The sequence below is a fragment of the Lithobates pipiens genome, unplaced genomic scaffold (genome assembly GCF_037356315.1).
Source record: "Lithobates pipiens isolate NorthernLeopardFrog02 unplaced genomic scaffold, aLitPip1_a1.2 Scaffold_28, whole genome shotgun sequence".
NCBI classification, from domain to species: domain Eukaryota; kingdom Metazoa; phylum Chordata; class Amphibia; order Anura; family Ranidae; genus Lithobates; species Lithobates pipiens.
The window spans coordinates 67,767,289-67,795,006 of NW_027507789.1; the positions used below are offsets into that span (position 1 = coordinate 67,767,289).

The window sequence follows — 27,718 nt, forward strand, 5'->3', positions numbered from 1 at the left end:
TCATTGGCAGGGGAAAATTTATTCAGAACGTTGGCAGCGTGAAATGTGCTTACTTCTGCACAATGCCTGTTTGAAATAACATCATCTGGATCATCACCAATTTCACTTTTAATCAGAACATTGAGAGTGTGATCATCGGCAAAGGGTAATGATTTATCCAGAACTTTAGTAGTGTGAAATGTGCTTACTTCTGCACAATGCCTCTTTGCAGCAACATCATCCAAATTAATAATTGCACTATTATAAACAATGAAAAACATGTTTGGGATAGCGTTTTTCTTTAATAAAATTTTACTGCCAAACCTGATGGTACATATCTGAAGAAAAATGTTTGGAACACATACGATAAGAATCATTTTGCTTCCCTTCTATTATTTTTGAAACGGCCTGATCTAGGTCATTCTCATTAAACTGTCCTGTATTCCTAAGCCATATTCTTATACGGTCTTTGTCCTTGGGAAAAACATGGAACTTCAAATTAGGTTCCTTTCTTCTCCAATGTGAGTGACATGTTGCCACTATACATGAAGGCATATTGATCTATTTGTTGCCTTTATTGACCAGATAGTGTTATCTTGTATATCCCCTCTATTTAGGTTTCTTGTGCTTTTTAAAGTTGTGCAAGAAAGGCAATATGTAGTAAAATGAAAAACTGATCCTTGTAGAAACAGAGATGACAGACAATAATTTACTTGATATGCTCCTTGAAGATAATTGCCAGGTATTCTTTGGTCATTTTAATTACAGTTTCTTCAGAAAACTGAACCAAAAGATTTTCCAATGCGGTAGAGTCCTTTTCCCCCCCAAAGAACTGTTCAAGAAATAACAATTAAATTATAAATGTATAACAATGCACATATTTGGGAAATTAAAAGCTGCACGATTAAAGCAAGTTGATATTCACCTTGAGGTCAACTTGGGGAAAGTATTGTCATGGTTGCACTTGAAAAAGCCTCTTTTGTGGGACATGTACACCGTAATGTTTCAAGAAGTAGTCCTCTTCCTTCTTGGCATCTTTGGTCCACGGACCTGATTATGAAACACAACATTTTTATTTATACAAAAACAATGTCAACTTTAGGTCGAAGACATGTCACATGAGAACTTGATATAGATTTTGTGCCAAAAAGCCCCTGCCAGTCCACGGAAGAGTCCTAGATAGAGTTTACCTGCGGCAGGTTCTGGCATTTCATAGGATAAACTGGTGACAGCAAAACGTCTGTAGCACTAGCCACACCTTTTCCCCACCTGGGGTATAATATGTCTTGCCCTGGGATGGACAGGGTGGGTGTGTGTTGGGGAAGAATGCATGCGGGGGCGGTTATAGAACATATCTGCAGGCCTGAGCAGATACAACTAGCCATGAAGTTGAACTTGGGCTGTAACTACCGTATTTATCAGAGTATAACACGCACCCCACGTTTAGGAGGGAATTTTAAGAAAAAAAAAAAAAAAAACACCTTACATTTAAATGCCTATCAATGCAGCCTTATCAGTGTCACTTCATGTTTAAATATGGTGCAGAGATACACAGAGTCGGTCCTGTGCACCTCGGCTCCTCTCGCAGTCCTGCCCTGTCCCGCCCTATGAGGGACATTGCACAGGTCCAATGGCGGGACTGGGCGTGACAGAGCAGAGCCAAGTGCCGCCGATATACACATAGCCGAGTGTACTCGGCTAGGCTTGGCTCCTCTCAGCTATGTGTTTATATTGGTAGCGCTCACAATTAGCGGGGGATCGGCGTATAACACGCACCCACGAATTTCTCCTGATTTTAAAGGGGAGAAAAGTTCATGTTATATGCCGATAAATATGGTATTTACCCGTGAGGGGAATCTCTTACTCTTGTTTGCTGCAATACTGATGAATAAATGTAAGCAGGAAGCCCTTAAACACAGTTTTAGGCTGGGTTTACACTGCTGTGTTGAGCAGCTCACAGCAGCGGTTCGGTCTGTCAACATTCACCGTTTCAGTCTGAATTTTTGGCTGAATTCAGACCTGAAACGGACCAGAAGCACAGGACTACTGTGCAATTCACACTGCAGCCATCCCGGAGCTGTATCAACCAGCGCCATTGAGAGCCGGTATATGGAATTTGCAAGGTTTGGAAAGATGGACTTTTTAAAAGGCATGTATATAGATTTTTTACAAAATGTATTAATATACATCTATGTCACAATACAGCTATATAGCGTTAAACATAAAAGTTGGACTATTTGTGGTTCCCCTAATATAAAAGGGCTAGATAATAGTTTCCAGTGTGACAATACTGAAGCTGCGTCCACACGAGGGTAGCCTCTTAGTTGGGGTTCCACTTATATATAGATTAAAAACAGTCCCTGCTCTACATGTTTCACGACTATAACCATCAATTCTTCACTTCAGGAGCTTGAATATTTTTATATAGAAAAATATTTTTAGTAACAATATACCAAGACAACTTAAAAATAAAAACAAATTCCTGCAAAAAATACATTTAACCACTTAGGCAGTTTTACGTCGGCTAGCTGCCATAACCCCGGTATCCCCTTCTTCCGCGGGCGGTCCGCTACAAGATAATTTTGCCACAAGATTACTTTAAAATCGGTGGCGGGAGAGGGCGCTCCCCCTCCCGCCGCGATCCAGTGCCTTCCGCTGCTTACTGGAGCTGTCGGCAGCGCCAGAGGGGATCAAGTCTTGTCTCCTGCTTGGTATGGGGACGAGTGAGGGGAAGATGGCCCCCACCTGTCTCCATACAATTGCTGGGCAAAAGCGACGTCAAAACATCCCTTCTGCCCACAGCTCTTAAAGGGCCAATTTTAGTTTTGCATTTTAGTCTAAATATGAGATCGGAGAACTTTTTGACCCCAGATCTCATAATTAAGAGGATCCGTCATGCTTTTTTCTATTACAAGGGATGTAATAGTAGCGCCCGAATAGGTAAATTGTGTTTAAACCACACATGTGAGGTATCGTCACGATCAGTAGAGAGCAATAAATTCTAGCCCTGACCTCCTCTAACGCAAAACATGCAACCTATAGAAATTTTTAAAACGTCGCCTATGGAGATTTTTTAAGGGTAAAAGTTTGTCGCCATTCTACGAGCGGGTGCAATTTTGAAGCGCGACATGTTGGGTATCACTTTACTCGGCGTAACATTATCTTTCACAATTTTTTTTTTTTTTACTGTTGTCTTATTTTTTTTATTCAAAAGTGATTTTTTCCCCCCCAAAAAAAGTGCGCTTGTAAGACAGCTGCGCAAATACGGTTTGAAAAAAAGTATTGCAATGACTGCCATTTTATTCTCTAGGGTGTTAGAAAAGAAGGATTTTTGTACCGTAAAATACTTCTCTTTAATTCACCGATCGATACAGCTCCTCTCTGTAACTAAATGGGTTTGTTAGCCTGCCATTAGGAGAACTAGGCAACACACACAACTTTAGTCCCGCCCCGGGGGGGGGGCGGACCCTGTGCTAACAACCCTCCCTCCTGCTCAGGCAGAACTCAGTACAATGTAGAGAAAAGGAGGGGTGGGTGTTGTGTCGATCAGTGAATTACAGAGAAAAGGATTTTACGGTGAGTACAAAAATCCTATTTTCTCTTATATTCACCGACCGACACAGTTCCTCTCTGTAACTAAATGGGACGTCCCCAAGCAATGGCAAATGAGGGGGTGGGAAACAAACAGCATTAAAACTTCAACCATGGCAAGTGGAAACTAGTGAAACTAAACCCACAAAAAAACAGCAGTATACAGAAAAACACCACCATAATCGGGCATTCTCAACAGGAGAGATCCCCAACACCGCAACCTTTTTGCGGAAGTAATGCAACAGTGCATTAACAAACAGTACTGCGGTTTTATCGAAAAACCAGGAAAAAAAAAAAAAATCTTAATTGCAACTACACGGCCGCCTGCAAAACTTTGCTGCCAAAACAGGCATCAGCTGATGCACTGACGTCCACCTGTAGAACTTGGTAAATGCATGGACAGATGACCAGGTCGCCGCCTTACGCACCTGAGCGACAGACGCTTGGTGTCGGAAGGCCCAAGACGTTACGATTGCCCTTGTAGAGTGGGCCGTGACTGTAAATGGGGGCACCTGCCCCTTCAAGGCGCAGACTTGGACTATAATCTGATCCCACCTGGAAATGGTGGCCGACGAGACTGCCATACACTTCTTTGGACCAGCCACCGAAACAAACAGCGAGTCTGACTTCCAAAAGGGAGTCATGGCAGACAAGTACACCTTCAGAGCCCTAACCACATCGAGAGCGTGAAGGGCCACCTCTTTAGGGTGCTTCGCTTAGGACACAACGATGATAATACAATGTCCTCATTGATATGAAAAGCCGAAACCACCTTTGGTAAAAAGTGGACGCACCGGAGGGACTACATGTCGTACCCCTGAACAAAAGGTACTCACTAATGAATGAGACGCCAGAGGTCGCCGAAAAAAAAAAAAAAATATAAAAAAATAAAATAAAAGCCAGGGCTGAAATTCGCCCCTTAAAATGGTACTCAACGCCAATTTCTGGTCTACTCCTTGCTGAAGAAACAGCAGGATCCTGGATATAGAAAGAGCGCGGATGCCACCCTTCCTCCTCACACATGGAGAGGTCAGCCTTCCAGGTACGATGGTATATCTTCCGTGAAGATTTCCGTGCCCCCAGCATAGTGGGAATCACCGAGTCCGACAGACCCCGGTTCCTCAGCACCTAGCTCTCAATAGCCATGCTGTTAAAGCAGGGTGAAAGATTGGACCTTGAGATAGGAGGTCCTCCCGCAGTGCAGTCGCCAGGGAGCGTCTGCCACCAGACGCAACAGGTCTGCGTACCAGGGCTGCTGAGGCCAATCTGGGGAAACCAGGATTACTGGAATCCCCTCCGCTTACGCTCTGCGAAGCAGAAGTGGCAACAGTTTCAGTGGAGGAAAGGCCGTAGATCAGCTGGTACTGATCTCACGGAGCCACCAGCGCGTCTGACCACAAATCTCGGCACCTTCCAATTGAGACGGGAGGCCAATAGATTCACATCTGGTGTGCCCCATTTCAGGCACAGCAGCCTGAATATCTACGGACTGCAACACCCATTCTCCTGGGTCCAGCATCTGACTCCTCAGATAGTCCGCCTGCCAATTTTCCACCCCCGGGATGTAAATGGCTGACGGGGCCGGAACATGTCGCTCTCTCCACCGAAGTATGTGAGCGACCTCCCGAGCAGCGGCTGAGATTCTTGTTACCCCTTGGTGATTTATGAACGCCACAGCTGTGGCGTTGTCTGACTGTATCCTGGTCAGACGTCCTTGAAGACACGCCGACCACGTGTGGAGTCTCAGCCTGATCGCTCACAATTCGAGCAGATTGATCGGCAACCTGGATTTGTCCATCGACCAGAGGCCCTGAGCCAACTGAAACCCCATCACTCCACCCCAGTCTGAGAGACTGGCGTCCGTAGTGATCACTGTCCCTTTCAGGGGAAAGAATGATTTTCCAGACTGAATCACCGGGGACCCCAACCACCAGATCAGAGAGTCCCTGACGATCCAGGGACAACGGAGATTGGTCCCATTTTTTCAAAATCTCCTTCTGCAGGACTCTGGTGTGGAACTGGGCATAAGGTACTGCCTCGAAGGAGGCTACCATGAGTCCCAGTACTCGCATGCAAAATCGGACGGCGACCACTTGCGGTTCATCAGTAGTTTGACCGCAGATCTGAGAGTCTGCAATTTGTCCGAGAGGAGAAAGACCCTTGCTTCCCGGGAGTCCAATAGTAAACCCAGGTACTCCAGATGCTGGGTCGGCACAACCAAACGACTTCTTTAGGTTCAACAGCCACCCAAATTCTCGCAGAGTCTGCATGGTGATCGCCACATCCTTCTCTAATTCTGAGGCGTAAGATGCTCTCAGGAGATCGTCTAGGTAACCCACGATCGCGATCCTGTTGTTGTGCTTTTTAAGGACATTTTCCCACACAATATTTATTAAGTAATTTTTAACGAAGATATTTTTAAGATACAAAAATCAATCTATAGGACACAGTCTATACATGTGAAATGTATTCACGGAGACAAGTGATCATAAAAATAGTTACATTTATTGGTTGACAAAAGACAAATATTTACATGAAATTAAAATACAGATTGCATTACTTGATCATTTGACAATTAATGGAAATACCCTCAAACTGGGCGTAGTAGTACCTTGGACTTAATTATCACTTCTCGGTAGAATCAATAACCTTTTGATAATTGACAATTAAACAGAATGTCTGTATTTCACATGTCCAACCGTTACTATACTGCAGGTAAGTGGTTAACAATGTGAAATAAATTAGACATTTGTTTGTCAATAAAATTGGCATCTATGCAAAAAGAAATTTATAATGAAAAATAGAATTTAGAGAAAAATCTAAAAGGTGGTTGATTCGGGAGAAAGATTTTCAATAATAGAATATTCAAACACATCAATATTTAAGAGAACATAGAAGAGATGAAAGCCATATTTGGAATGGGTAAATATATGTGTATTAGTGTGGATTGTTGGTTACCAGGATTTTTAAGATGGCGGCCGTGGCATTCAACATGGATCCTTTTACAGAGGAATTACTTTGTATGACATCCGAGTTACAAGGAGCAGGGATCTTCATGAATGTAAAAATGTGTATTCATGCATGGTGCATGAGTGTCAGTTTGTCTGGGAGTCTTCCAGTGTCCCTTCTCAGGGGGGTCCCTAAGCTTCCCCCTGAGCTCTCCTTTCTTATGGCCTCTTTCTAGTTTCTTAAATATCCTCAAACAAAAAGATCATAAAATTATACTAAGTTCTGCCCAGAGGGTATGTGTTCCCTCCTCATTGGCAGGCAACATGTAATGGTTAGCTTTCCCAGGAGCCTCGTGATTTTAAGGTAATAGCACCTTCAACCACCAGGTGTCTCACATGTGTTTGGCGTTTTATCTCTTAAAGTTAATATTTTTATTTCTATAATATGCATTCGTTTTTTTATCTATGTTCTAACGAATATATCTCGAGTGTTCAGGAATGATAGTATAATATAAAATACGCTTAACATAATTTTGAATAATCCCCATTGTATAAAATGGTTATATATGTATATCAATGTATATCTATTAGGGCTGCAACAACGAATCGATATTATCGATAATGAAAATCGTTGTCAACGACTTTCATTAACGATTAGTTGGGCCGCACCATCCGCCTGTCTGTTCCTTGGAAAAAAAAAAAAAAAAAAAAAAAAAAAATCCTTTCCTCCTATCTCATCCTTCCTGTGTCCTCGGCGGCGCTCTGATCAGGCACGCACTCGCCGCTGCACGCCCGCGGCGCGCCTCTCCTCCTCGCTGATGTCACGTGACATTCACACAGATCTCAGCCCCGCCCGCTGCTGCCTCGAGGGAACAGAGAGGCGAGGGTGAGAATCTGTGAGGAGGACACTGAGCCGAGCTGCACACAGAGTGTGAAAAAAAGGTAGCTATCGGCAAGTTGTAAAAGCACACACAACATTCAGTGCCACATTGGTGTTTCTGCAGGGGGAGGATAATAGTGCCCCATTGGTGTTTCTGGGGGGGGGGGGGAATAGTGCCCCATCATTGGTGTCCCTGGGAGGAGTAGCGCCTCCCGGGGACATCAATGATGGGGCACTATTCCCCCCCCGCTGAAACACCAATGTGGCTCTATTATTCCCCCCCCCAGAAACACCAATGTGGGAGGAGTAACGCCCCATCATTTGTGTCCGTGGGGGGGGGGGGAATAGTGCCCCGTCATTGGTGTCCGTGGGGGGTGGGAATAGTGCCCCGTCATTGGTGTCCGTGGGGGGGGGGGGGGGGGAATAGTGCCCCGTCATTGGTGTCCGTGGGGGGGGGGAATAGTGCCCCGTCATTGGTGTCCGTGGGGGGGGGGGGGAATAGTGCCCCGTCATTGGTGTCCGTGGGGGGGGGGGGAATAGTGCCCCGTCATTGGTGTCCGTGGGGGGGGGGAATAGTGCCCCGTCATTGGTGTCCGTGGGGGGGGGGGGGTAATAGTGCCCCGTCATTGGTGTCCGTGGGGGGGAATAGTGCCCCGTCATTGGTGTCCGGGGGGGGGGAATAGTGCCCCGTCATTGGTGTCCGTGGGGGGGGGGAATAGTGCCCCGTCATTGGTGTCCGTGGGGGGGGGGAATAGTGCCCCGTCATTGGTGTCCGTGGGGGGGGGGGAATAGTGCCCCGTCATTGGTGTCCGTGGGGGGGGGGGAATAGTGCCCCCTCATTGGTGTCCGTGGGGGGGGGGGAATAGTGCCCCCTCATTGGTGTCCGTGGGGGGGGGGGAATAGTGCCCCCTCATTGGTGTCCGTGGGGGGGGGGGAATAGTGCCCCCTCATTGGTGTCCGTGGGGGGGGGGGGGATAGTGCCCCCTCATTGGTGTCCGTGGGGGGGGGGGGGAATAGTGCCCCCTCATTGGTGTCTGTGGGGGGGGGGGGGGGAATAGTGCCCCCTCATTGGTGTCTGTGGGGGGGGGGGGGGGGAATAGTGCCCCCTCATTGGTGTCCGTGGGGGGGGGGAATAGTGCCCCCTCATTGGTGTCCGTGGGGGGGGGGAATAGTGCCCCCTCATTGGTGTCCGTGGGGGGGGGGGGAATAGTGCCCCCTCATTGGTGTCCGTGGGGGGGGGGGGGGAATAGTGCCCCGTCATTGGTGTCCGTGGGGGGGGGGGGGGGGAATAGTGCCCCGTCATTGGTGTCCGTGGGGGGGGGGGGGAATAGTGCCCCGTCATTGGTGTCCGTGGGGGGGGGAATAGTGCCCCGTCATTGGTGTCCGTGGGGGGGGGGAATAGTGCCCCGTCATTGGTGTCCGTGGGGGGGGGGAATAGTGCCCCGTCATTGGTGTCCGTGGGGGGGGGGAATAGTGCCCCGTCATTGGTGTCCGTGGGGGGGGGGGAATAGTGCCCCCTCATTGGTGTCCGTGGGGGGGGGGAATAGTGCCCCGTCATTGGTGTCCGTGGGGGGGGGGGAATAGTGCCCCGTCATTGGTGTCCGTGGGGGGGGGGGGAATAGTGCCCCGTCATTGGTGTCCGTGGGGGGGGGGGGAATAGTGCCCCCTCATTGGTGTCCGGGGGGGGGGGGGAATAGTGCCCCCTCATTGGTGTCCGGGGGGGGGGGGGGGAATAGTGCCCCCTCATTGGTGTCCGTGGGGGGGGGAATAGTGCCCCCTCATTGGTGTCCGTGGGGGGGGGAATAGTGCCCCCTCATTGGTGTCCGTGGGGGGGAATAGTGCCCCGTCATTGGTGTCCGTGGGGGGGGGGGGGAATAGTGCCCCCTCATTGGTGTCCGTGGGGGGGGGGGGGAATAGTGCCCCCTCATTGGTGTCCGTGGGGGGGGGGGGGAATAGTGCCCCGTCATTGGTGTCCGTGGGGGGGGGGGGAATAGTGCCCCGTCATTGGTGTCCGTGGGGGGGGGGGGGAATAGTGCCCCGTCATTGGTGTCCGTGGGGGGGGGGGGGGAATAGTGCCCCGTCATTGGTGTCCGTGGGGGGGGGGGAATAGTGCCCCGTCATTGGTGTCCGGGGGGGGGGGGGGGAATAGTGCCCCCTCATTGGTGTCCGTGGGGGGGGGGGAATAGTGCCCCCTCATTGGTGTCCGTGGGGGGGGGGGGGAATAGTGCCCCGTCATTGGTGTCCGTGGGGGGGGGGGAATAGTGCCCCGTCATTGGTGTCCGTGGGGGGGGGGGAATAGTGCCCCCTCATTGGTGTCCGTGGGGGGGGGGGGGAATAGTGCCCCGTCATTGGTGTCCGTGGGGGGGGGGGGGAATAGTGCCCCGTCATTGGTGTCCGTGGGGGGGGGGGGAATAGTGCCCCGTCATTGGTGTCCGTGGGGGGGGGGGGGAATAGTGCCCCGTCATTGGTGTCCGGGGGGGGGGGAATAGTGCCCCGTCATTGGTGTCCGGGGGGGAATAGTGCCCCGTCATTGGTGTCCGGGGGGGGGGGGGGGAATAGTGCCCCGTCATTGGTGTCCGGGGGGGGGGAATAGTGCCCCCTCATTGGTGTCCGTGGGGGGGGGAATAGTGCCCCCTCATTGGTGTCCGTGGGGGGGGGAATAGTGCCCCCTCATTGGTGTCCGTGGGGGGGGGAATAGTGCCCCCTCATTGGTGTCCGTGGGGGGGGGGGGAATAGTGCCCCGTCATTGGTGTCCGTGGGGGGGGGGGGGGGAATAGTGCCCCGTCATTGGTGTCCGTGGGGGGGGGGGGAATAGTGCCCCGTCATTGGTGTCCGTGGGGGGGGGGGGGGAATAGTGCCCCGTCATTGGTGTCCGTGGGGGGGGGGGGGGAATAGTGCCCCGTCATTGGTGTCCGTGGGGGGGGGGGGGGGGGGGAATAGTGCCCCGTCATTGGTGTCCGGGGGGGGGGGGGAATAGTGCCCCCTCATTGGTGTCCGGGGGGGGGGGAATAGTGCCCCCTCATTGGTGTCCGGGGGGGGGGGGAATAGTGCCCCCTCATTGGTGTCCGGGGGGGGGGGGGAATAGTGCCCCCTCATTGGTGTCCGGGGGGGGGGATAGTGCCCCCTCATTGGTGTCCGGGGGGGGGATAGTGCCCCGTCATTGGTGTCCGGGGGGGATAGTACCCCGTCATTGGTGTCCGTGGGGGGGGGGGGAATAGTGCCCCGTCATTGGTGTCCGTGGGGGGGGGGGGGGAATAGTGCCCCGTCATTGGTGTCCGGGGGGGGGGGAATAGTGCCCCGTCATTGGTGTCCGGGGGGGGGGGGGGGAATAGTGCCCCGTCATTGGTGTCCGGGGGGGGGGGAATAGTGCCCCCTCATTGGTGTCCGGGGGGGGGGAATAGTGCCCCCTCATTGGTGTCCGGGGGGGGGGGGAATAGTGCCCCCTCATTGGTGTCCGGGGGGGGGGGGAATAGTGCCCCCTCATTGGTGTCCGTGGGGGGGGGGGGGAATAGTGCCCCCTCATTGGTGTCCGTGGGGGGGGGGGGGGAATAGTGCCCCCTCATTGGTGTCCGTGGGGGGGGGGAATAGTGCCCCGTCATTGGTGTCCGTGGGGGGGGGGGGGGGGGAATAGTGCCCCGTCATTGGTGTCCGTGGGGGGGGGGGGGGAATAGTGCCCCGTCATTGGTGTCCGTGGGGGGGGGGGGGAATAGTGCCCCGTCATTGGTGTCCGTGGGGGGGGGGGGAATAGTGCCCCGTCATTGGTGTCCGTGGGGGGGGGGGGAATAGTGCCCCGTCATTGGTGTCCGTGGGGGGGGGGGGGGGAATAGTGCCCCGTCATTGGTGTCCGGGGGGGGGGGAATAGTGCCCCCTCATTGGTGTCCGGGGGGGGGGGGAATAGTGCCCCCTCATTGGTGTCCGGGGGGGGGGGAATAGTGCCCCCTCATTGGTGTCCGGGGGGGGGATAGTGCCCCCTCATTGGTGTCCGGGGGGGGGATAGTGCCCCGTCATTGGTGTCCGGGGGGGATAGTACCCAGTCATTGGTGTCCGGGGGGGATAGTACCCAGTCATTGGTGTCCGGGGGGGATAGTACCCAGTCATTGGTGTCCGGGGGGGAATAATGCCCCGTCATTGGTGTCGGGGGGGGGGGGAATAGTGCCCCGTCATTGGTGTCAGGGGGGGGGGGGAATAGTGCCCCGTCATTGGTGTCCGTGGGGGGGGGGGAATAGTACCCCGTCATTGGTGTCCGTGGGGGAGGGGAATAGTACCCCGTCATTGGTGTCCGTGGGGGGAGGGGGAATAGTACCCCGTCATTGGTGTCCGTGGGGGGAGGGGGAATAGTACCCCGTCATTGGTGTCCGTGGGGGGAGGGGGAATAGTACCCCGTCATTGGTGTCCGTGGGGGGAGGGGAATAGTACCCCGTCATTGGTGTCCGTGGGGGGAGGGGAATAGTACCCCGTCATTGGTGTCCGTGGGGGGAGGGGAATAGTACCCCGTCATTGGTGTCCGTGGGGGGAGGGGAATAGTACCCCGTCATTGGTGTCCGTGGGGGGAGGGGAATAGTACCCCGTCATTGGTGTCCGTGGGGGGAGGGGAATAGTACCCCGTCATTGGTGTCCGTGGGGGGAGGGGAATAGTACCCCGTCATTGGTGTCCGTGGGGGGAGGGGAATAGTACCCCGTCATTGGTGTCCGTGGGGGGAGGGGAATAGTACCCCGTCATTGGTGTCCGTGGGGGGAGGGGAATAGTACCCCGTCATTGGTGTCCGGGGGGGGGGAGGGGAATAGTGCCCCGTCATTGGTGTCCGTGGGGGGGGGGGGGATAGTGCCCCGTCATTGGTGTCCGTGGGGGGGGGGAATAGTGCCCCGTCATTGGTGTCCGTGGGGGGGGGGGAATAGTGCCCCGTCATTGGTGTCCGTGGGGGGGGGGGGAATAGTGCCCCGTCATTGGTGTCCGTGGGGGGGGAATAGTGCCCCGTCATTGGTGTCCGTGGGGGGGGGAATAGTGCCCCGTCATTGGTGTCCGTGGGGGGGGAATAGTGCCCCGTCATTGGTGTCCGTGGGGGGGGAATAGTGCCCCGTCATTGGTGTCCGTGGGGGGGGAATAGTGCCCCGTCATTGGTGTCCGTGGGGGGGGAATAGTGCCCCGTCATTGGTGTCCGTGGGGGGGGAATAGTGCCCCGTCATTGGTGTCCGTGGGGGGGGGGAATAGTGCCCCGTCATTGGTGTCCGTGGGGGGGGGGGGAATAGTGCCCCGTCATTGGTGTCCGTGGGGGGGGGGGGGAATAGTGCCCCGTCATTGGTGTCCGTGGGGGGGGGGGGGAATAGTGCCCCGTCATTGGTGTCCGTGGGGGGGGGGGAATAGTGCCCCGTCATTGGTGTCCGTGGGGGGGGGGGAATAGTGCCCCCTCATTGGTGTCCGTGGGGGGGGGGGAATAGTGCCCCCTCATTGGTGTCCGTGGGGGGGGGGGGGAATAGTGCCCCGTCATTGGTGTCCGTGGGGGGGGGGAATAGTGCCCCGTCATTGGTGTCCGTGGGGGGGGGGGAATAGTGCCCCCTCATTGGTGTCCGTGGGGGGGGGGGGGAATAGTGCCCCGTCATTGGTGTCCGTGGGGGGGGGGGGGAATAGTGCCCCGTCATTGGTGTCCGTGGGGGGGGGGGGAATAGTGCCCCGTCATTGGTGTCCGTGGGGGGGGGGGGAATAGTGCCCCGTCATTGGTGTCCGGGGGGGGGGGAATAGTGCCCCGTCATTGGTGTCCGGGGGGGAATAGTGCCCCGTCATTGGTGTCCGGGGGGGGGGGGGGGGAATAGTGCCCCGTCATTGGTGTCCGGGGGGGGGGAATAGTGCCCCCTCATTGGTGTCCGTGGGGGGGGAATAGTGCCCCCTCATTGGTGTCCGTGGGGGGGGGAATAGTGCCCCCTCATTGGTGTCCGTGGGGGGGGGAATAGTGCCCCCTCATTGGTGTCCGTGGGGGGGGGGGGAATAGTGCCCCGTCATTGGTGTCCGTGGGGGGGGGGGGGGGGAATAGTGCCCCGTCATTGGTGTCCGTGGGGGGGGGGGAATAGTGCCCCGTCATTGGTGTCCGTGGGGGGGGGGGGGGAATAGTGCCCCGTCATTGGTGTCCGTGGGGGGGGGGGGGAATAGTGCCCCGTCATTGGTGTCCGTGGGGGGGGGGGGGGGGGGGGAATAGTGCCCCGTCATTGGTGTCCGGGGGGGGGGGGGAATAGTGCCCCCTCATTGGTGTCCGGGGGGGGGGGAATAGTGCCCCCTCATTGGTGTCCGGGGGGGGGGGGGGAATAGTGCCCCCTCATTGGTGTCCGGGGGGGGGGGGGGAATAGTGCCCCCTCATTGGTGTCCGGGGGGGGGGATAGTGCCCCCTCATTGGTGTCCGGGGGGGGGATAGTGCCCCGTCATTGGTGTCCGGGGGGGATAGTACCCCGTCATTGGTGTCCGTGGGGGGGGGGGGGAATAGTGCCCCGTCATTGGTGTCCGTGGGGGGGGGGGGGGGAATAGTGCCCCGTCATTGGTGTCCGGGGGGGGGGGGAATAGTGCCCCGTCATTGGTGTCCGGGGGGGGGGGGGGAATAGTGCCCCGTCATTGGTGTCCGGGGGGGGGGGAATAGTGCCCCCTCATTGGTGTCCGGGGGGGGGGGGGGAATAGTGCCCCCTCATTGGTGTCCGGGGGGGGGGGAATAGTGCCCCCTCATTGGTGTCCGGGGGGGGGGGGGAATAGTGCCCCCTCATTGGTGTCCGTGGGGGGGGGGGGAATAGTGCCCCCTCATTGGTGTCCGTGGGGGGGGGGGGGAATAGTGCCCCCTCATTGGTGTCCGTGGGGGGGGGGAATAGTGCCCCGTCATTGGTGTCCGTGGGGGGGGGGGGGGGGGAATAGTGCCCCGTCATTGGTGTCCGTGGGGGGGGGGGGGGAATAGTGCCCCGTCATTGGTGTCCGTGGGGGGGGGGGGGGGGAATAGTGCCCCGTCATTGGTGTCCGTGGGGGGGGGGGGAATAGTGCCCCGTCATTGGTGTCCGTGGGGGGGGGGGAATAGTGCCCCGTCATTGGTGTCCGTGGGGGGGGGGGGGAATAGTGCCCCGTCATTGGTGTCCGGGGGGGGGGGGGGGGGGGAATAGTGCCCCGTCATTGGTGTCCGGGGGGGGGGGAATAGTGCCCCCTCATTGGTGTCCGGGGGGGGGGGAATAGTGCCCCCTCATTGGTGTCCGGGGGGGGGGGAATAGTGCCCCCTCATTGGTGTCCGGGGGGGGGATAGTGCCCCCTCATTGGTGTCCGGGGGGGGGATAGTGCCCCGTCATTGGTGTCCGGGGGGGATAGTACCCAGTCATTGGTGTCCGGGGGGGATAGTACCCAGTCATTGGTGTCCGGGGGGGATAGTACCCAGTCATTGGTGTCCGGGGGGGAATAATGCCCCGTCATTGGTGTCGGGGGGGGGGGGAATAGTGCCCCGTCATTGGTGTCAGGGGGGGGGGGGAATAGTGCCCCGTCATTGGTGTCCGTGGGGGGGGGGGAATAGTACCCCGTCATTGGTGTCCGTGGGGGAGGGGAATAGTACCCCGTCATTGGTGTCCGTGGGGGGAGGGGGAATAGTACCCCGTCATTGGTGTCCGTGGGGGGAGGGGGAATAGTACCCCGTCATTGGTGTCCGTGGGGGGAGGGGAATAGTACCCCGTCATTGGTGTCCGTGGGGGGAGGGGAATAGTACCCCGTCATTGGTGTCCGTGGGGGGAGGGGAATAGTACCCCGTCATTGGTGTCCGTGGGGGGAGGGGAATAGTACCCCGTCATTGGTGTCCGTGGGGGGAGGGGAATAGTACCCCGTCATTGGTGTCCGTGGGGGGAGGGGAATAGTACCCCGTCATTGGTGTCCGTGGGGGGAGGGGAATAGTACCCCGTCATTGGTGTCCGTGGGGGGAGGGGAATAGTACCCCGTCATTGGTGTCCGTGGGGGGAGGGGAATAGTACCCCGTCATTGGTGTCCGTGGGGGGAGGGGAATAGTACCCCGTCATTGGTGTCCGTGGGGGGAGGGGAATAGTACCCCGTCATTGGTGTCCGGGGGGGGGGGAGGGGAATAGTGCCCCGTCATTGGTGTCCGTGGGGGGGGGGGGATAGTGCCCCGTCATTGGTGTCCGTGGGGGGGGGGAATAGTGCCCCGTCATTGGTGTCCGTGGGGGGGGGGGAATAGTGCCCCGTCATTGGTGTCCGTGGGGGGGGGGGAATAGTGCCCCGTCATTGGTGTCCGTGGGGGGGGAATAGTGCCCCGTCATTGGTGTCCGTGGGGGGGGGAATAGTGCCCCGTCATTGGTGTCCGTGGGGGGGGAATAGTGCCCCGTCATTGGTGTCCGTGGGGGGGGAATAGTGCCCCGTCATTGGTGTCCGTGGGGGGGGAATAGTGCCCCGTCATTGGTGTCCGTGGGGGGGGAATAGTGCCCCGTCATTGGTGTCCGTGGGGGGGGAATAGTGCCCCGTCATTGGTGTCCGTGGGGGGGGAATAGTGCCCCGTCATTGGTGTCCGTGGGGGGGGGGAATAGTGCCCCGTCATTGGTGTCCGTGGGGGGGGGGAATAGTGCCCCGTCATTTGTGTCCGTGGGGGGGAATAGTGCCCCGTCATTGGTGTCCGTGGGGGGGGAATAGTGCCCCGTCATTGGTGTCCGTGGGGGGGGAATAGTGCCCCGTCATTGGTGTCCGTGGGGGGGGAATAGTGCCCCGTCATTGGTGTCCGTGGGGGGGGAATAGTGCCCCGTCATTTGTGTCTGTGGGGGGGAATAGTGCCCCATCATTGGTGTCCGGGGGGGGGGGAATAGTGCCCAGTCATTGGTGTCTGGGGGGGGGGGGGGGGAATAGTGCCCCGTCATTTGTGTCCGTGGGGGGGGGGAATAGTGCCCCGTCATTTGTGTCCGTGGGGGGGGGGAATAGTGCCCCGTCATTTGTGTCTGGGGGGGGGGGGAATAGTGCCCCGTCATTGGTGTCCGGGGGGGGGGGGGGGAATAGTGCCCCGTCATTGGTGTCCCCGGGAGGAATAGTGTGTCTGTGAAAGGACTAGGTTTCAGTGGGAGGAATAACGCCCCATCATTGGTGTCAGTGGGAGGAATAACGCCCCATCATTGGTGTCAGTGGGAGGAATAACGCCCCATCATTGGTGTCAGTGGGAGGAATAACGCCCCATCATTGGTGTCAGTGGGAGGAATAGGTGTCAGTGGGAGGAATAGTGCCCCATCATTGGTGTCCCCGGGAGGAATAGCGCCCCATCATTAATGTTAAACGTTTTTTATTCTGCAGTTTGAGTGCAACACTCAGTTTTTTTCATGATTACTTTTAAATAAACGAAAAAATTTAACATTACATTTTTTTGTGATTTTATCCAATTAATCGAAAAAAAATTATCGGCCGATTAATCGATTATGAAAATAATCGTTAGTTGCAGCCCTAATATCTATTAAATCTTTAGTCCATTTAGAAAGGACACGGGTTAGATATTTATCACACAATATCATACAATTATCTATATGGATACATGTATAATTTGAGTATCCAATCAATATTTGTTTATCTAAACATAGGTTAAATTCTTATACAGTTACAATCACGATTAAATGTTTTTCATAATGCTAATTCGTTGCTAAAACACTTCTATTTATAATCACACTTTCATATATAATTTCTTTATGACAAAGTTCTTTAGATCATTAGATACTAAAATGATATCTCTTTGGTGACCTACACATATCACATATAGTTTGAATTACTTGAAGTACTTTTGAAATATGTCCGACTTGTATATCCCTCTCACACCATGTTTTGAGATGAACTTTGAACTTCCAATAAATGTTTAGATGGCTGTGTCCTTCAAGTTTCTACAATTCACACAATCGATTTTGTCGATCTCTCACTTTCTGAGACAATGGGATATTTGTTCTGGTCATTCAGGTTTAATGACTAGTTAGTCACAGGTACGTCCTAAGTATGGCCCAAACCTTGCCATATATATTTGCACAGCCTTCCTTGTCCATTCAAGAAGATAGAGTTTTTCTGGTGTCTGTGACAAAACATCCTTTTGTTCAGGCAACATCTTGTCTCAATACAGGCTTGTAGAACTTACAAGAATAACTAATCCCCTGAACCTTTGGAAAAACATGTTAGATCTTGTATTTTGCTTTGAAGTTCTCCAAGGGGGTCACAGTTCAATAATATCAACATCATAGTTCATCCACTTTTTTTAGGCCTACTGAAATCTCTCATCTCTGCCAGTGAATATTAAATGTATTTCTTCATGAATTCACAACACTGTGTTGTTGCAGCAACGCCAATACTGGAGTCAGTACTTTGGTAAAGACTCGGGGGGGCTGATGCCAGGCCAAATGGAAGAGCCAAATTGGTAATGGGCTTCCCCGACTGCCAAACGCAGAAATTTCTGATGCTGAAGGCATATGGTTATGTGCAGGTACTCATCCTGGATGTCCGAAGACGCCAGGGAGTCCCCTTGATGGAGTGCAGCAACTACTGAGCGAACTGATTCCATTCTGAACCTCTGCACTTTTACAAAGTGATTGAGGGCTTTTAGGTCCAAGATTGGATGTACCCCTTCCTTCTTGGGAACCATGAACAGATTTCAGTAGAACCCCTGGAAGCGTTCCGATTCCGGAACTGGTAAATCACCCCCTGATTCAGCAAGTCCCTTACTGCCCCTAGCAGGGCCTCCCGGTGAACCGGGGGTGCGGGTATGCTGGAGGGGAAGAATCTGTTTGGCGGCCAAGAGAGCAACTATCTTGTAGCCTGTGGAAATCAGGTCGCAGACCCATTGGTCGGATAACCGGGAGGTCCACCGGGGTGCAAACTCCCAAAGGTGACCGCTCACAAGTGGCTTTTTCATCCACCCAGTGCTTCGACAAAACATCCACAGACGGTCAAAAGCGTCCCTGGAACCGCAAGCCTGCAAACAAAAGTACTACTGCATGAAGGTTTGCCCCCACCCGCATATCGGGTGGGGGCAAACCTTCATGCAGTAGTACTTTTGTTTGCAGGCTTGCGGTTCCAGGGACGCTTTTGACCGTCTGTGGATGTTTTGTCGAAGCACTGGGTGGATGAAAAAGCCACTTGTGAGCGGAAAAAGAGGGCCCTTGCCTGCGGCGTGGCTCCTTAGCCTTCCTGGTTTGTGGGAGTAGTGTACTCTTACCACCCGTGGCATTTTTAATAATGTCATCTAACGAAGCTCCAAACAGCCGGTCGCCAAGGAAGGGAAGACCCATCAGGGCTTTTTTGGATGCCTGGTCAGCAGACCAGCATTTAAGCCAAATCAGGCGCCTCAACACCACAACTGACACTGAAGCCCTGGATAACAGGGGGAGAGTATCCAGGGCCACATCACATAAGTACTTGAGGCCTTGCACTAGTTGGTCTGCTAGTTCCACGCAGACAGGGGAGGCGTTTTGCTCTCCCAATTCGCAGTGCAAAAGTTTTGCCCACTCAGTCAGCGTCTGTGACACCAGTGCGGATGCCAGTACTGGTCTCAAGGCTGACCCCACAACTGTAAACAAGGAACGAGCCACCGCCTCGGCCTTCCGATCCATGGCATCTTTGAATGCAGGAGTCCCCTCAACCGGGATCGCGGTTACTTTATTTAACCTAGATACTGAGGGGTCCACGACCAGAGGAGCCGACCATTTCTTGAGAAGGCTTTCCTCAAAAGGGTAACGCACCGCCATATTTTTGGGGACCGAAAAGGTCCATTGCGGCTGACCCCATTCTCTGTAGATGAACTTGCCAAAATAAGTCAAATACGGGAACACCTTAGGTGAACGTGCTGGCTTGCGGGACCCAAAAGTGACCAATACATCTGCAGAGGGATCCGCTGGCTCCTGAATCTTCAGGGTATCACGCACAGCTGTGATAAGTGCTCCAACAAGTGCTTTGTTGCGCCTGGACCCGGAATCATCCTCACTGTCCGAATGGTCCTGGTCAGTCTCGTCTGATAGGTCAGAGCAGGGGTCCCCAGCCGCAGCAGGACCCGAGTCTGCATCACAGCTCTCCCCAGAGGACGGGGGTGGGGTGGGTAGGGGCCTTTTACGCGCACCGCCTCTATTTTAGCAACAAAGGAGTTAAGGACCGCCGTCAGGGTGTCCATGGGCACAGCTCTATCAGCAGGTGACCCGGTTGCAATAGCCTGAATTTTGGGGGCAGAAACAACAGTTTCTGAAGCCATGCTGACCCTACCCTGTCTGCTACCTGCAAGGGGACTTAGGACAGTGAAGGTCCCACCCTCCTGCTGCTGCCTTTGGGGGAAGGGGGGTTCCTAGCGCCAGACTCACCACCCTGGGCCGTTCTGTGATGGTCACTAGCCGTGCCTGTAGTTCCCAGGAGGTTACCCAAGTGCAGAGTGAGGAAACTGTGCCGGCAGAAGCTGTAGAAAACAGCGCTGAAACGATCTGAAGAGCTTGCACCAGCGTTCAGGGAATTGTCATCCAGCGTCCTGTATACACAGTGGACACAGGAAACAGCATGTGAGAGCACATGTAATGCTGTCACAAGAGAACGGTGGGGAAAAGAGCGCTCGGGCTTAAAAAAAAATGGCCACCAATGCAACTATTAGGAAAATCCTATAAAAAATGGCTTCTGAGGCTCACAAGGGGAACCTGCTTTGCTCATAGTCAAAATGACCGCCTGACAGCACCATGAGGTGACAGGAAAAAATATAAAAAAAATATCACAGAACAGCGCTGCCTGCATTCAGCAAGAACACCTCCACAGACACCTTTTGGGACCCCCCAGACCGGGACCAGAACCAACACTAGCCGCACAGAGCCCTCTACAGGTGAGAGACCCAGCGAACCCCGCATGTAGCCACCCCCCGAAGGGGGGCAGGGGAAGGAGGGGAGATAGGGACGTGGGAGAGAAGAGAAGGAGGTGAGGTGGCCCCCGAATCGACCTCCCTGGGAATAGCCAGCTGCTCACCCCACTGAAGCAGGGAGAGCCGTACTTACCATTCCTGAAGAGCTGGGAGACATTCCATCACAGACCTACTCCTGTCCAGTTACAGGGTAGCTGTTGGCCCAGTATACTGTGATCCAGACATCAGTAGCCCGGTCATATGTATACCCCAGAGCATTGAAGCACACCGACCACCTCTGGAGCTGAGGTATGTCGTGGCCTGCCGAGCCTTAGCTGCGGCCTGCACATGCTCGATGGCTGGACTGGGGAGACTACAAGTATAACTTAACCAGCCTGTCACCCAGCCGGCAGTTGATGAAAGATCCTGGGATCTTCTATCTTGCGCAAAAACATCAAAACTTGCATCAAAAAAAATGAACTGAAGGGCCCGCAGGGTTCCTAGGTCATTCTCCTTCACTAGGCAAAATAAAACAGTTCTGCCTGAGCAGTAGGGAGGGTTGTTAGCACAGGGTCCGCCCCCGGGGCGGGACTAAAGTTCTGTGTATTGTGTTACAATTTTTGCCTATTTCTCCTAATGGCAGGCTAACAAACCCATTTAGTTACAGAGAGATGTGTCGGTCGGTGAATATAAGAAAAAAAATGATAATGTTTGGGGGTTCAAAGTAATTTTTTTTTTGCTAGAAAAACACACACACACACACACACACACACACGTTTTAAACATGTAAAAACCAAAATTTCAAAACGAGGCTGGTCCTTAAGTGATTAAATGTAAACAATATATCTGAACTCACTTGAGCCGTAGGTACCAGACAGCAAGACCCCCCAAAAAAGGGAGCAACCACCAGGGCCTCCAAAGCCAGGAAGTAGCCGCAATTAGCATGTCAGGGTGTGGGGACATACAAGGTAACTAAAAAAGTAATAGGAAAAAGGGCAGTATATAATTGTGGTAAGTGGGTCCATGTAGATGTATACTAAAAGGAGATCTCTCCCAATATTCTTATAAAACCGTATACATCTACATACCACCACACCTGGTGCCACTTACCTTAATTATATACTGCCCTTTTTCTTATTACTTTAGTTACCTTGCATGTCCCCACACCCTGACATATATGCCAATTGCGGCTACTTCCTGGCTTTGGAGGCCCTGGTGGTTGCTTGCTGTCTGGTACCTACGGTGCAAGTGAGTTCAGATATATTCTTTACATATATTAAATACATTTTTTGCAGCAATTTGTTTTTATTTTATTTTATAATTGTAAGTTGTCTTGTATGGTATATTGTTGCTAAAAATATTTTTCTATATACAAATATTCAAGCTCCTGAAGAAGTGATGAGTATAGCAGCGAAACAAAGCGGAACTGTTTTTAACCTATAAGTGGAACCCCAACTAAGAGGATACCCTCGTGTGGATGCATCTACAGTACTGTCACAGGAAACGATATCTAGTCCTTATATTAGGGGAACCACAAATAGTCCAACTTTTATGTTTAATGCTATACATGTATTGTGATATATACGTATATTAATAAATTTTGTTAAAGTCCATCTTTCCAAACATTTCAAATTCCATATACTTTGTGGGACGTGGCACAATTTTATTATTTTAGGTGCCTTATTGCCACCTACAATCACCAACAAACCAAACTTCCATTGAGAGCCTGTCAGTCTCCAGACACGTGAATTGGATGTGGCGAAAACCCACATCCAATTTGCAATAGTGTGAAGCCTCAGGTCTAGTTTACATCTCGCTCCACCATGACCCATACGGTGTTCTCACCCTCGACTAAAACTGTGTTCATAGAATGTAAATGGACTTAATGTAGCCTCTAAGCAAGGACAAATCCTATATCAAATGCGTAAGAGTCAAGTTAATGTACTCCTACAGGGGATGCACTTCCCATCTGTCTTCACTCCTTGTTCCAACAGATATTTCAACAGATGGTTCCATAGTACTATAAAAGAAAGCAAGGCACCTCTAAGTGCAATATTAAAAGATTTAAGCAAGTGGACAAGGGATTAAAAGCACTTACAGGAACGTAGATAGCTAAAAGTATATAACATGGTGTCTTCTGGCAAGTGGATATTCTGGAACACACGAGGCCGATGGAGTCAATGAGGGGTGGTGGGAGATAACGCGATTTGGAGCATGCGCGGCTCCATGGTCAGGCCTCCGATGAAGGAGCCGCGCACGCGCCAAAACATGTTGCCGTCCACCACCCCTCACTGACGCCATCGGCCTCGGCATGCCAGCGCGGAACCCAGAACACAGGCCGCCTCACTGCCTCCTCGCTCGTGCACGGATTAATCTGACAGCTGCTGGACGGCGTTACTTGGCTCTCCATTCGCGGACACAGGATGGATCCACTTACGAGAGGAGGGCTCCATGTTACATACTTTTAACCATCTACGTTCCTGTAAGTGCTTTTCTAAGGGGGAGTAGTACTGGGAGTATTCTATAGGCCTCCTAACCAGAGGGAGGAGGTGGAGGCGAGCCTTCTATTACAATTTGGATTAGCAGCAAGAAAGGGAAGTGTAATAAATGCAGGTTTTTAATTATCCAGACAGACTGGGTGGAAGGAACCGTGCATTTATCTAAAGCTTGCCAGTTTCTAAATTCCTTGCAGGACAATTTTATAGGTCAGTTTGTAAATGCACCAACTAGAAACAACGTGTTACTAGACCTACTAATTACCAACAATACAGATCCAATCGTGGATGTGAAAATATGGGGCAATTTAGGAAACAGTGACCACAGGTTAATTAGATTTAGTAAAAAAAAAAAAAATATATATATTATATATATACACACATATACACACACAGTGCCTTGCGAAGTATTCGGCCCCCTTGAACTTTTCAACCTTTTGCCACATTTCAGGCTTCAAAGATATAAAATTTGTATTTTTTGTGAAGAATCACCAACAAGTGGGACACAATTGTGAAGTGGAACGAAATCTATTGGATTTTTGAAACTTAATAAAAAAAAATGAAAAGTGGGGCGTCAAAATTATTCGGCCCCCTTGCGTTAATACTTTGTAGAGCCACCTTTTACTGCGATTATAGCTGCAAGTCGCTTGGGGTATGTCTCTATCAGTTTTGCACATCGAGAGACTGAAATTCTTGCCTATTCTTCCTTGCAAAACAGCTCAAACTCAGTGAGGTTGGATGGAGAGCGTTTGTGAACAGCAGTTTTCAGCTCTTTCCACAGATTTTCGATTGGATTCAGGTCTGGACTTTGACTTGGCCATTCTAACACCTGGATACGTTTATTTGTGAACCATTCCTTTGTAGATTTTGCTGTATGTTTGGGATCATTGTCTTGGAAGATAAATCTCCATCCCAGTTTCAGGTCTTTTGCAGACTCCAACAGGTTTTCATCCAGAATGGTCCTCTATTTGGCTGCATCCATCTTCCCCTCAATTTTAACCATCTTCCCTGTCCCTGCTGAAGAAAAGCAGGCCCAAACCATGATGCTGCCACCACCATGTTTGACAGTGGGGATGGTGTGTTGAGGGTGATGAGCTGTGTTGCTTTTACGCCAAACATATCGTTTTGCATTGTGGGCAAAAAGTTTGATTCTGGTTTCATCTGACCAAGAGCACCTTCTTCCACATGTTTGGTGCGTCTCCCAGGTGGCTTGTGGCAAACTTTAGACAAGACTTTTTATGGATATCTTTGAGAAATGGCTTTCTTCTTGTCACTCTTTCATAAAGGCCAGATTTGTGCAGTGTACAACTGATTGTTGTCCTATGGACAGACTCTCCCACCTCAGCTGTAGTTCTCTGCAGTTCATCCAGAGTGATCATGGGCCTCTTGGCTGCATCTCTGATCAGTCTTCTCCTTGTCTGAGCTGAAAGTTTAGAGGGACGGCCAGGTCTTGGTAGATTTGCAGTGGTCTGATACTCCTTCCATTTTAAAATGATCGCTTGCACAGTGCTCCTTGGGATGTTTAAAGCTTGGGAAATCTTTTTGTATCCAAATCCAGCTTTAAACTTCTCCACAACAGTATTACGGACCTGCCTGGTGTGTTCCTTGGTCTTCATGATGCTCTCTGCGCTTTCAACAGAACACTGAGACTATCACAGAGCAGGTGCATTTATAGAGAGACTTGATTACACACAGGTGGATTCTATTTATCACCATCAGTCATTTAGGACAACATTGGATCATTCAGAGATCCTCGCTGAACTTCTGGAGTGAGTTTGCTGCACTGAAAGTAAAGGGGCAGAATAATTTTGCACACCCCACTTTTCAGTTTTTTATTTGCTAAAAAAAGTTTCAAAAATCCAATAGATTTCGTTCCACTTCACAATTGTGTCCCACTTGTTGGTGATTCTTCACAAAAAATACAAATTTTATATCTTTGAAGCCTGAAATGTGGCAAAAGGTTGAAAAGTTCAAGGGGGCCGAATACTTTCGCAAGGCACTGTGTGTGTGTGTGTGTGTGTGTGTGTGTGTGTGTGTGTGTGTGTGTGTGTGTATGTATGTATGTATATATATATATATATATATATATATATATATATATATATATATATATATATATATATATATATATATATATATATATATATATATATATATATACACACACACACACACTAGAATGGCGACAAACTTTGGTACCTAAAAATCTCCATAGGCAACGCTTACATTTTAATTTTTTTTTATGGTTATAGGTTAGTTACAGAGGAGGTCTAGTGCAAGAATTATTGCTCTCGCTGACGATCGCGGTGATACCTCACATGTGCGATTTGAACACCGTTAACATATGCAGTCGTGACTTTCATATGCGTTTTCTTTACTGCGCAAGCTCAACGTGACGGGGCCTCGACTTTCCGGGGTTATATCTGAATGATGCCCGAGGTTACAGACATCATTCAGATATCGGCATTTTCAGCCGGTGATTCCCTGCACCATAAGAATGATTGTATTGGCTGTTCCGCTCGTTCTTACGGGCGGTGGGAGGGGACGTCTACCGACTCACCGCTTCCATCGGCGAGTCGGACACAGGATCTGCTGGCCCCCGGATAATTATCATAGAGATTTCTGGTGGACCAGATGGTTGCCGGAGTCTCTATGATCGTTTGGAGGCCGGGCGCGATGTTATGACGTTCAAATAATGGCGACGCCTTGGCAGGGAAGCCGTGATTTTTTTTTTTTGATTTTAGGCTTCCCAGCCTAGAGGTGAGATATGGGGGTCTTATTGACCCCATATCTCACTGTAAATAGGTACGATCATGCCATATTCCTATTACAAGGGATGTTTACACTCCTTGTAATAGCAATAAAAGTAATCACATTTATTTTTATTTTTTTTGTTAAAGTGTCAAACTAAAAAAATATAAGTAAAATTAAACAAAAAAAATTTTTAAGCGCACCTGTCCCCGTGAGCTCCTACGCAGAAAAGAACGCATACGCAAGTCCCTCCCACATATGAAAACTGCAAACCACACGTGAGGTATCGCCGCAAACGTTAGAGCGAGAGCAATAATTCTAGCCCTAGACCTCCTCTAACGCAAAATATTTAACCAGTAAAAAATTTTAAAGCGTCGCCTATGGGGATTTTTAAATACCAAAGTCTGGCGCCATTCCATGAGCGCGTGCAATTTTGAAGCGTGACATGTTGGGTATCTATTTACTCGTCGTATCTTCATCTTTCACATTTTTTTCTGAAAAAAGTGTTTGAAAAATTGCTCTGCAAATACAGTTCGAGATAAAAAGTTGCAACAACCGCCATTGTATTCTCTAGGGTCTTTGCTAAAAAAAAAAACATATATAATGTTTGGGGGTTCTATGTAATTTTCTAGTAAAAAAAGTATGAATTTTACATGTAGGAGAGAAATGTCAGAATTGGCCTGGGCGCGAAGTGGTTAAATTGCAGTAAAAAAAAAAAAAATTTGATCACTTATTGCTGTCACAAGGTAAACATCCCTTGTGACAGTAGTAGGTGGTAACAGATACTCTTTATGGAGGGATCGGGGGTCTAAAAGACCTCTAATCCCTCCTTTGCACTTCAAAGTATTCAGATCCCCGAAAACGGTGTAGCTGAATACTGTATATTTATTAAATCCGACTCCATTGGCAGCCAAGTAAACCGTTAGTGACGTTGTGATGTCGCTTCGGTGTTTACATCCAGGAGACTGGAACAAAGCCGTTTTCGGCTTCGTTCCAGTCTGTCACTAGCCGCCGGAATCGGCGGATGTTTGATCGCACCTTCCGGTGGAACGGGAGGCCCTGGAAGAACGGCGGAAGGGGGGTGGATGTCCCCTCCCTCCGGTATAACAGCTGAGTGGCTTTTAGCAGCACTGGTTGTTATACCTGGAAAGCCTATCGCCTGCAACTGCGGGCATCATCTCGGTATAACCCAAGAAAGCAGAATACACACATCTGCGTACGCTTGGTGGGAATGGGTTAATTTATGTCCACTGAACGATTTATCGGTCATTACATGATGGCAGCATCGTTTGCGCTCACGGCCGAACATTCATTTTTCGAAATTGGGTTTGAAATGGGTTTGCTCGATTTGTCGTATAGACAGCATAAGTCATACCAGTGCGTTTTAGCGCAGATCAATGGAAGGACATCTGTAAAACAATCATTTCCAATATGGCCTATTCACACCATAACGTTGCATTGCACTAAAATGCATGTCAACGGAAGAAAATGAGACCAAAACGGTTGGAGGTGTACATGCATTTTAGCGCAAGTCAGTGTGACTTGCCCCTTGGTGCAAACTTTACATATGTACCCAGCTGGCAACAAACCACCCCTCTGTTCACAAAAAAGGAATACCATTTATACTTACTTACCTAAGCCCACAGGTTCAGGTCCTAAACCTCCACTCCTCTGTTATCTTATGGCTGGGCCCTCCTCCTGATACCCATGATCACTGCCTACATGCATTCCCATAGCTGCACAGTGTGATTATAGATCTTATGTAGACTATGAGGCCTCCTAGAACTATGGATCTTTGATGGGAGATGGCTGTTGTACCCCACAGCACAGAGGCAGGCGAAAGCAGGGGGTGGGGGTGACACCATGGGACGTTGGGGGGTCACCGCTTGGTGAAGGCCGAATAGAAATACAGACTTGCAGGGGCCCATTGAGGCGATACTTGGACTTCTTTGCCGTGTCTAGCATGCACAGGGCGAGAAAAGAGGCTCTTCCCCCACAGAAACAGACAATGCAGCTTGTATGCATTGGTCTGCTCTCAGCTACCACAAGGAAATGTGCAAGGCTAATGACAAGTTTTACTGACGCCCATATTCTCATTCTATGAACGTTCCACATCAGAACGTATAGATGCAATGTTTACCGCACAGCTCACCTCAACATACAGGGACAGCGGCTCCCCGCCAACCTCGACACACCATCCCACGTGACGGAAATACAACCACGCCCACAGGAGCCAACTAAGGG

General features: G+C 51.5%; 1 long non-coding RNA gene across 1 annotated transcript; it reads right to left on the minus strand.

Annotated features, from left to right (window-relative positions):
• Positions 1–27,702, minus strand: LOC143935469 (uncharacterized). Its single transcript, XR_013263524.1, has 3 exons — positions 27,627–27,702; positions 905–1,029; positions 1–811 (listed from the first exon to the last, which is right to left on the minus strand). It is a non-coding gene; the product is annotated as an uncharacterized LOC143935469 (long non-coding RNA).
• Between the last annotated feature and the right edge of the window lie 16 nt (positions 27,703–27,718).